The 9,121-nt window shown below is 39.4% G+C and overlaps 1 protein-coding gene across 1 annotated transcript in view; it reads left to right on the top strand.

The window, feature by feature from the left end:
• Positions 1-7,395: 7,395 nt before the first annotated feature.
• The window catches only part of LOC144829390 (TLR adapter interacting with SLC15A4 on the lysosome-like), a 6,112-nt gene continuing 4,386 nt past the window's right edge, over positions 7,396-9,121 (top strand). Inside the window, exon 1 of the mRNA XM_078688503.1 lies at positions 7,396-7,729. The gene's annotated coding sequence lies outside the window, so the exon portion shown is untranslated. The remainder of the gene's footprint in view (positions 7,730-9,121) is intronic.

Here is a 9,121-nt window from a genome sequence, read left to right as displayed (position 1 = left end):
CTGGATGTAATGGTATGAAGAAAAATGCATGGCACAGATCTATTACCGCGAACCATCCGGCTCCCCATGGTATCCGACACAGAATCACTGCAGGATTTGGCACAACTGGACAACATTGGATGACAATTTTATTAATTTTTCGAAGGTCTTGTACGACCCTATATTTCCCACTATGTTTCTTTATGCCAATTATCGGTGAATTACATGGACTGCTCATTATTTCTTGTAAAATACCTCGTTCAACCAAACGCTTTATTTCTCTTGCAACACCTGCTTTTATTTCTGGGCTCATTTTGTATTGTCGAATGTTTGGGTAGACTGCACCTTCTTTCACTGTCACTTTTACTGGGTCAACATTTGCCATTAATCCTTCATCTTTCCCAGTGAAATCCCACACTTCAGGATTCACTGTATGCTGTAATTCTTTTGGGGGTTCTTCAACTAGCATCTTTTTAATTTCTGTTTCTTGTTTGGCCAACATCAATTTATAAACTCCATCTTCATCTGGGGTTTGAATTTCAACACCACCTTTGGTGCAAATGATTGTGCAATTCTTTTTGCACAGCAAGTCCCTATCTAATAAGTTCACTGGACTGGAGTCGCACACCACAAATTTGTGCATTTTTTTTAAATTCCCTATTCTGATTTCCATAGGTTCTGTAACAGGGGTACTAATTTGTTTATTAGAAACGCCCACTACTTGGATTGCTTCTCCCGAGAGGGGTAGGTTTGGAACGTCTGCTGTTCTCACAGTAGAACGGGTAGCGCCAGTATCCAACAAAAAGATAACATCATTTCCCTCAACTTTTCCCTCAATGTATGGACCTGACTGATCTACCGGCAAGGATGCGCCAAGTACGCACTCCTCGTCCTCCCCTCTCAGGCACCGTCAGTAACTATCTTCTTCAAAAAATGCGTCACTCAAAAGAAATTGTGATGTTACTGCATCTCTCCTTCCACTTCCCTCCCAAATTGTGGTATCCACTTTGTAATTTGCTTTGCTCCCAGAATCTGGCATAGGTGCAAGTGGTAACTGGTTCTGTATTACCTGTTGCTGTGGCTTCCTTGACACCCCATTCTGCGTCTGTGGATTCAAATTATCGTTTTGTACAGGGTTACTCAATACAGCTTTACACTCGTTCCTCCAATGCCCCATTTTTCCGCACCCATGACAAGGAAATTTCTTCTTGGCCTCCTCTCTGTTCATTCTACCTCTTAGTTTACCCCCATTTCCATCTCCCTGGTTCTGATTATTTTTCAATTGATTTAACTGAAGTTCCTGTTGCTCTGCTAATTTTACGTGTGCCCACATTCTTCTAAATCTTTCGTTTATTGTCACTTTCATCCCCACAGTATTTTGCATACTTAAGTATTTCATTTATCGGCTTGGCCTGCCAACAGATTTTATGATCTTTAATCATTTGCAAAATTTTTGGTTTTAATCCTGACACAAATCGATAAATAAAATGTGTCATGTCTTTCGTGTCAATACTTTCCAAACCGCTGTACTGCTTGAATACCTGTAAAAGGCGTTCATAATATGCATGTACTTATTCATCTTTATTTTGGGTAGTTCTGTCTATTAATGTCCAGTCAGTTTCCCTTGGGGGTACCTTTCCTTTCAAATATAGTATTACTTGAATATATTTCTTCATTATCTCATCTGACGGGGCTCCTGTTTTTGTGTCTCTAGGGTACTCATCATTAGGCCAATCAACCACTATTTTACATTCTGTCCATGGAGCTACAGCCTCTTTTAATAAATATTAATTTGTAGTATTTGTCGCTTGGGCCTCCTCCTTTTTCTTTGCCCATCTAGCTTTCCATTTGTCTAAATCACCCCACTTTTGTAATAATGACAGTAACTCCTTGATCTGCACTTTACGTCCTGGCACATTCATGTTTTCTAAATCTTTGTCAGAAAATTCAGCTCGGTAAGGTTTCTATAAAACTTTAGATTTTCCAATATCAAATTCCCATTTCAGAAGCCAAATTCATTAATTTTTCATGAAATGTTTTAGTATTGCGAGTAATACTTCGACATATAAACAACAATTCGGCTTCATTGAGGGTGTTTAACCTATCTAATCCCACATTTCCAGCCATCAGTTCCTCTAATTCGACTCTTAATTTAAAAATAGCCAATACCTTTGGCTGTGATTTTGTTTTTTTTATTTCTTGAGACCATCTCTCTATTTCTTCTGGGGTTACTACAGTAGCACTTCTAGTACCTGAGGATGTTTCCATCCGTACCTCTCTAGAAGTTCCAGGAGTGTTTTTCCTGACAGAATCACTCACCGATTCTCTTATAGGTAAATCCATCAGAGAAATCACTGACTCGCATTCACTTGCTTGATCATCAACTATCAAAGGTCCTTTTCTAGGTTGTACTACAGGTGTAGTCAAAACAGGAGGTTTAGGACAAGACTGTTTTTCTCCATACAATGGAACAACAGGACCTATGGGAACCTGAATGCTCAAAGCTTCAGGACTCATATTCAACTGTGTTATTTGCTGTTTGTTTATGGCCTCTCGTTCCCTTTCCTGTAACACTTTTTCTAATGAGGTTTCATGCACTACTTGCGGAACCAAAGGTGGTTTTAAGAATGGTGCGCTAGGGTTAACTCTGTTTGCTTCTTCATGGTAAGGTGGTGGACTTTTCATTAGTAAATCCTCCAAGTAAGCATCATCTGATTCATCACTAATCATTTAATTTTTCGTTTTCTCGGTGTATTTGCTTCCTGACGCTTCCTCTAAAGTCCTTACAGGATATAATTCTTCTACTAACATAGACTGTCCCCATTTCTTCATTTGTTTATCTCTTGTCTCTCTTGGAAATCTGGGATAAAATGTACTTCAATTTCTGTCGCTTCGGGGTCTATCTCGCTCGAAAGCCTCAGTCTCCCATTCCTCTAATGCCTCGTACTGAGTTAATCTAGGTCTGGGATCTAATTCATTCATGCGTGTTCTCAAATTGTACCATTAAAGGTACCATGTTCTGGAAATGCCAAAACACCATCATCTTTTGTGTACTCTATCCAATTCTCTAACCACACACAGGTGTGGTAGCCCTTTTCTACCACCATGTATGATGCGGGCGTATTTGGTGGAGGAATAATAATCCCTTCTCTAGTTTAAATCATTTTGTCCTTTCTAAAGAAATTCTTAATTCTTTTAATTAGCAACAGTTTTCTCTCTCCTCCGTACATGATATAAGGTCTCCCCCTTATGTATTGCTCGTCCGCAAAACCTAAGTACCTCCTATCAGGTCTATTTCCTATAGCTGTTGGATCTAAATGCCACATATAATTTGGACCAATAACTTTAAAATGCAGCTACACTCAATTGTTAACTAAATGCTTCACCAATACCAGCGCGTTTCTTATTTTCGAGAACCAAACAGTTATTTGAATTCAAATAACTTTTACCCAATGATTGTGCAACTTTTCTCGTGAGACAAGTTCCCAGGCTCCTGCACTTACCCTTTCTTTACAAATACCTCAGCTACACACCCATTGTCTCAACCAATAACAGCGTGGCTCTGAGTGACGTCAGCGCAGCTCCGCCAGTGACTCCCTATTTTGCAAGGTAAAACGAGAACCTATTTCTTTTTACTTTAAATGCGATACTTATTAATTACCAACGTAAAAACATTCCCCACTGTGCCTAAGTGACTAAATTCAAAGAAACGATGATTTCTTTTACTGCGAGTAAATCCCTTCCGCTTACTCTTCATACACTGCGAGTAGATCCCTTCCGCCTACTCTTCATACAAGCATTAGAGAACCTGTTACTCCCTCGGGCTGACCCTTTCTAGGTGATATAAGGCCGAAGTTTCACCAACGAACTCCTTTGCTATCATTTATTCACACATTTATACAGAAAATCCCTAATCAGTGCTTCCAGTTCTACCTAAACCTGCACTTACTTCCTTAGGCAAGTGACCTAAATGCAAAGTGGCTTCCATTTACCACCCGCTATTCTGCCCCCGGGGATTCCAAACAAACATAGAACAATACAAAGGGGGTTTGGTTAATACATAAAATAAATGCCATTTCAAAATAATCAATACACAACTAACTACCTATCTTAACTAAACCCTAACCATACTGCTACTACCAAAAGAATATACTGATAGAGCGCGGGTTCACCTGCCAAGATTTTACCATACTCACCTGGGCCCATAAACACGTACACACTTTTGAACAGGTAAACTTACACTATACCAGTGATTTTCATTTACTTTTAAGGGCCTATACCATTTGTCTTACCAATCGTTGTCACCGGTACCTAGATTCCTAAGGGATCAAGGGAGTTAGAATAATAGGCAGTATATAAGCATTTGCAGTCATAAATATCCACAGACTCAGGAAAGATTTAAAGACTTTATCTAAATAATTTCATAAATGTTAGAGTCCATACTAAATTAATCAGAGCTTGATCGAATAAGAATAAAATCAAAGCAAGATGATGTGGTGAAGTTATCATGAAACGTTCTTTAAGCATTGAAACATAGGAAGGGTAAGAAGAGGGATACAGCACAATGACATATCCCCTCAGCTTTATATTTACCTAGAATGGTGTGAAGACCAACCCTGGCCATGGGCTGGGATAAAGGACAGGACCCCCGATAGGGCAGGTGCCAACTGGATAGACAGGTACAGACCCGAATCAGGATAAGTACGGACCTAATTGGATCAGAACAGGACCACCGCAGGTCAGGACTGGCACCCACAGCTAAAGTATAACGCCAGCGTCACACCCTCTCTGCAGCTAACAGTCGGACCCCGATTGAGTCAACGAATCTTCTCCCTCTAGAACCCCAATTGGGTTATCAAACTCCTTCCCAGAACCCCGATTGGGTTATCGATTCTTCTGACAGAGTGCTCCACCAGCACCTCTGCTCTCAATTGCCTATTGAGCGCGTTGGGTCAGTGACAGGTCAGCTATTCGGACAAGTCGGACAATCTAACTAGCTAAGTCTACCTCAGTTTTACCATTTTCCAGGGTAGTGTACCACCTCCTAATGTTGCAAATGTGTGAATTCCCGCAATTTGATTGGTCAAAAGACGAGGAGAGGTCATCACACCATAACAGTTATGAGGTCATAGTCTTCAATATTCATTTTAATGTTCCCGCCCAATATTTTATTTTCCCATGCAGTTTTATTCCACCCAACAATGGTTGCTTTAATAACAAATACAATGTATACGAATATTGGTAAGTTGTCTTCATCAGAGGGTAAAAGTTAATTTTCCCAGGCGCATCTTCCTGTCAGGCTGTTACTGGCACTCATTCAATGCCAGGGGTTGTGGACTCTTGGAAATGTAGAGCATGCACAGTTGCGGGACCCAAGATGGAGCAACAATGTATTTTGGTTGGACATACAGGAGCTAATAACAAAGTCAAAGAAAAACTGTTTTAGAACATAGAATAAATGAATGCACTGTTTACCACTTATCTCTACTCTATTCCCATTACTTTATTTTAACTACAGCATTAAGGATTAAGCAGAACGAACAACTTAGTAAAAGCAGCAATGCAAGCTTTAGCACATGAGAACATAGAGCAGCCATCTTTAGTTCTAGTGCGTAGAAGCAAAGTTTTCCCACCAAAGCAGTAAGTACGACATGTCACGTGAGTATGACAGAGCATGCACAGAAAAGTTCCCGTGTTGCAGCAGCCATTTTGGGTTAATCGAGTTACGGTTAGTAAAAGCACATATGAAAGCTTCCCCTAGATACTAGAAATGTCATGTTTTGCATTGTTAATAAAACGAAACATGTTTATTAATACATTACTTATTATTTCGAGAGAGTTGAGTCCAAACAAGGCACTTTATGTGCAAATCCTTGCTCCATCAATGTGTAGTGTAGGCTTTAGCATCATTCAGAGGCCCAAATACAAACTAATAGAGGTCAAAAGAAAACGTATTAATTTTGAAATAAAATGATTTCACTGTATGCCACCTATCTCTACTCCAATTCCATTTACTAATAAAGATTCTCCCGCGTTAGCAATTAGTAAATAGCTCATTTTAGTTTCAGCAAAGCAGATGTAAGCTTCCAAGCAGCCGATATATTAGATGCATTTGCGCAGAAGCAGAATTTTCCCTCCAAGCGTAAAGATGTCATTGTGCGTAGATGCAGTTGACCCATGCGCAGTCCAGTTGCCCACGTTAGCAGCTATTTTGAGTTCCACTAGGGTTACTTGTTAGTAAAACACATAGGCAAGCTTCGTCTAGCTAAAAATATATGTAATGTGGTGCATTTTAGTTACACAATACATTATTAATACAATGTTACAGGTTTATATGAGAGGATTGCATTCGAGCAAGTCTCTTTTATACGAGTCCTTGCTCCATCATTGTCATGGTTTGTTTACCCTTGAATCTCCGTGTGCACTCTCTGCTTTGGCCTGGGACCCGATACTTGAGTGTCAAGAGCAATAGCCTCATGATTTGAGTGTGTTTTTTTTGGATGGACTCATGATTTGGGTTTGTGTTTTTTTGTTTTGCAATGTCCTCATGATTTGTGTTTGTGTTTTTTTTGGTTTTGTTTTGCAGTGGCCTTATGATTTGTGTTTGTGTGTTTTTTGTTTTGCAATGGCCTCATGATAATGCCCTCTAGGAGTCTATAATACCAGCTGACCCCACCCTTCACACATTAGTGCAAATTAAATAGTAAACAGCTTTTTAAGCTTCAGGCCTCTACATCTAGCACTGGTGGTTAGATTTGCCCAGGCACTGGCTTTGAGATAGCTTTTATGAAAGGATCATCCCTCCCAGCCTCGGTTCTAGAGTCATGTCTGCAACCTAATTGCAACTAAAAGGATTTACTGATCATATGCAGAGCCCCGATAAGAAACAAAGTTGAGTCACAGCGCTGCCCCAGTAGTGTTCGCGCTCCTCTCAAAAAAACCCTTTCCTTTGAATCAACAGGACTGGCGACAGACAGGCCGCCGCTTCTATCTCTTCGGTGCAGAAAAGGTTTCAACATGATGTTGGCGGTATCAGCAGCACGGCAAATGCACTGCTTCTGGGAGGGAGGATAGGAAGGACAGGCCGACCAACGGTACTCTGCTGCTTTTTGACGATACTTAATATAGAGGGGGGTGAGGGGGGATTATTGTGGGTCCAATGAGAGGAATCTGCAATAGGAAAACTGACATGACTAGTTAACAACGGCAGCTTGTTTTTGTCCGCCGATTATTTCTTAATAGGTTAGAGATTAAATGGAAACATCAAATGTTCAAGACAATTAAAGATGTCTTAATGTGCTTCGCCTGTTACTGGAAACAAGCTACAGCTCTAATTCTGCTTTTTTTCCCTCAGTGTGTGGAAATGTGGTTTATAGATCCTGATATTATCGGGCTGAGTTTGAGTTTTTGTGCAGTCGTAACAGACGTCAACACCAAACAACAGATGCTATTTCAAGGTCACTGGTCCCCACATCCTCTTTCAGCACATACAGTCAGTCACTTGACCGTATTTTAAAGTCAGGCCAGCGGAAGCGCGTCTCTTTTTTGAGCAGCTTCTTCTTGCTGCCGCGCGCTGCACGCCACACAGAAAGGGGAACAGACATCATTGCCGACAACACTTGGCGGTGGTCGGCAGCGTCGTCCTAGCAGAGGTTAAATGGCGAAAAGCGTGGCTGGAGGTCAAAGAATGAGCGCCTTTGTATTGCGTCTGCCATTGAATTAACTCCATCGAAGGTGACAGTTTGGAAAGGTAAGACGAGTTCGTTTTGTCATCTTTCCTTCTAATATCCTACTTCACAAAGATGTTTGTGCCTCTGAATGAGACCTAGGTGTGCAAATAGCATCATTTACTGTGGAAAGATTCAGGTTTGCGCTGGAAAACTGATTTAAGCAACATGAAATCTTCATGCATAAGAGAAGTTTACTACCAGAAAAAAACAACTATGGAGTTCACAGAGGTTTTGTCCTCGAGGGAGCATATATCACTCCTCCAAATGGATTGGTGTCAGTACAACGCGTTGTATTACAACGCATTCCGTTACAACGCAGATTTTACAACGCGGGATCCATTACAACGGATGTCATTACAATGCATGGCATTACATCGCAGATGCTATTACAACGCATGGCATTACATCGTAAGTATAGGTAAGTTGACTTTTTTTTTTAAATTTTTTTTAGTTTATTGTAATTAAATCTTTTTAAATAATTTAATTAAAAGAAATTTAAAAATTGTCATTAATTTAATTTAATAAAATAATATCTATTTAATAAATGTAAATATAATAAAAATTGTAATTAATTTAATTTAATTAAAAAAAGTAATTAGTTTAATGTACATATTTTTTATAATGAAATTAAATTAAATTAATAATATTAAATTATTTAATTTAATTAATTTAATTAAAAAATGTAATTGATGTAAAATAATTATTTAATTTATTAAATATATTTCAATTAATTTTAAAATGGTAAATATAATTTAATTATCCCTAAAGCCAAACCCTGCCCTAAAACCTAAAAACACCCCTGTACCCCAAAACCCAAACCCTGCCCTAAAACCTAAAAACACCCCTGTACCCCAAAACCCAAACCCTGCCCTGAAACCTAAAAACACCCCTGTACCCCAAAACCCAAACCCTACCCTGAAACCTAAAAACACCCCTGTACCCCAAAACCCAAACCCTGCCCTGAAACCTAAAAACACCCCTGTACCCCAAAACCCAAACCCTGCCCTGAAACCTAAAAACACCCCTGTACCCCAAAACCCAAACCCTGCCCTGAAACCTAAAAACACCCCTGTACCCCAAAACCCAAACCCTACCCTGAAACCTAAAAACACCCCTGTACCCCAAAACCCAAACCCTGCCCTGAAACCTAAAAACACCCCTGTACCCCAAAACCCAAACCCTGCCCTGAAACCTAAAAACACCCCTGTACCCCAAAACCCAAACCCTACCCTGAAACCTAAAAACACCCTGTACCCCCAAACACCTATACATATACTCCTATACTCATATTTATTTAAAAAATCACTTAAAATAATAAATTTAATTTATAATATTTAAAAACATAAATAAATATTTTTATTTATTTTTATTTATAATTAATATTAATTAAATCATTTATATTAAAACTGGAT

The sequence above is a fragment of the Lissotriton helveticus genome, chromosome 4_1 (assembly GCF_964261635.1).
Source record: "Lissotriton helveticus chromosome 4_1, aLisHel1.1, whole genome shotgun sequence".
In the NCBI taxonomy this organism is placed as follows: Eukaryota; Metazoa; Chordata; class Amphibia; order Caudata; family Salamandridae; genus Lissotriton; species Lissotriton helveticus.
This window is presented reverse-complemented; position numbering and strand designations above follow the sequence as displayed.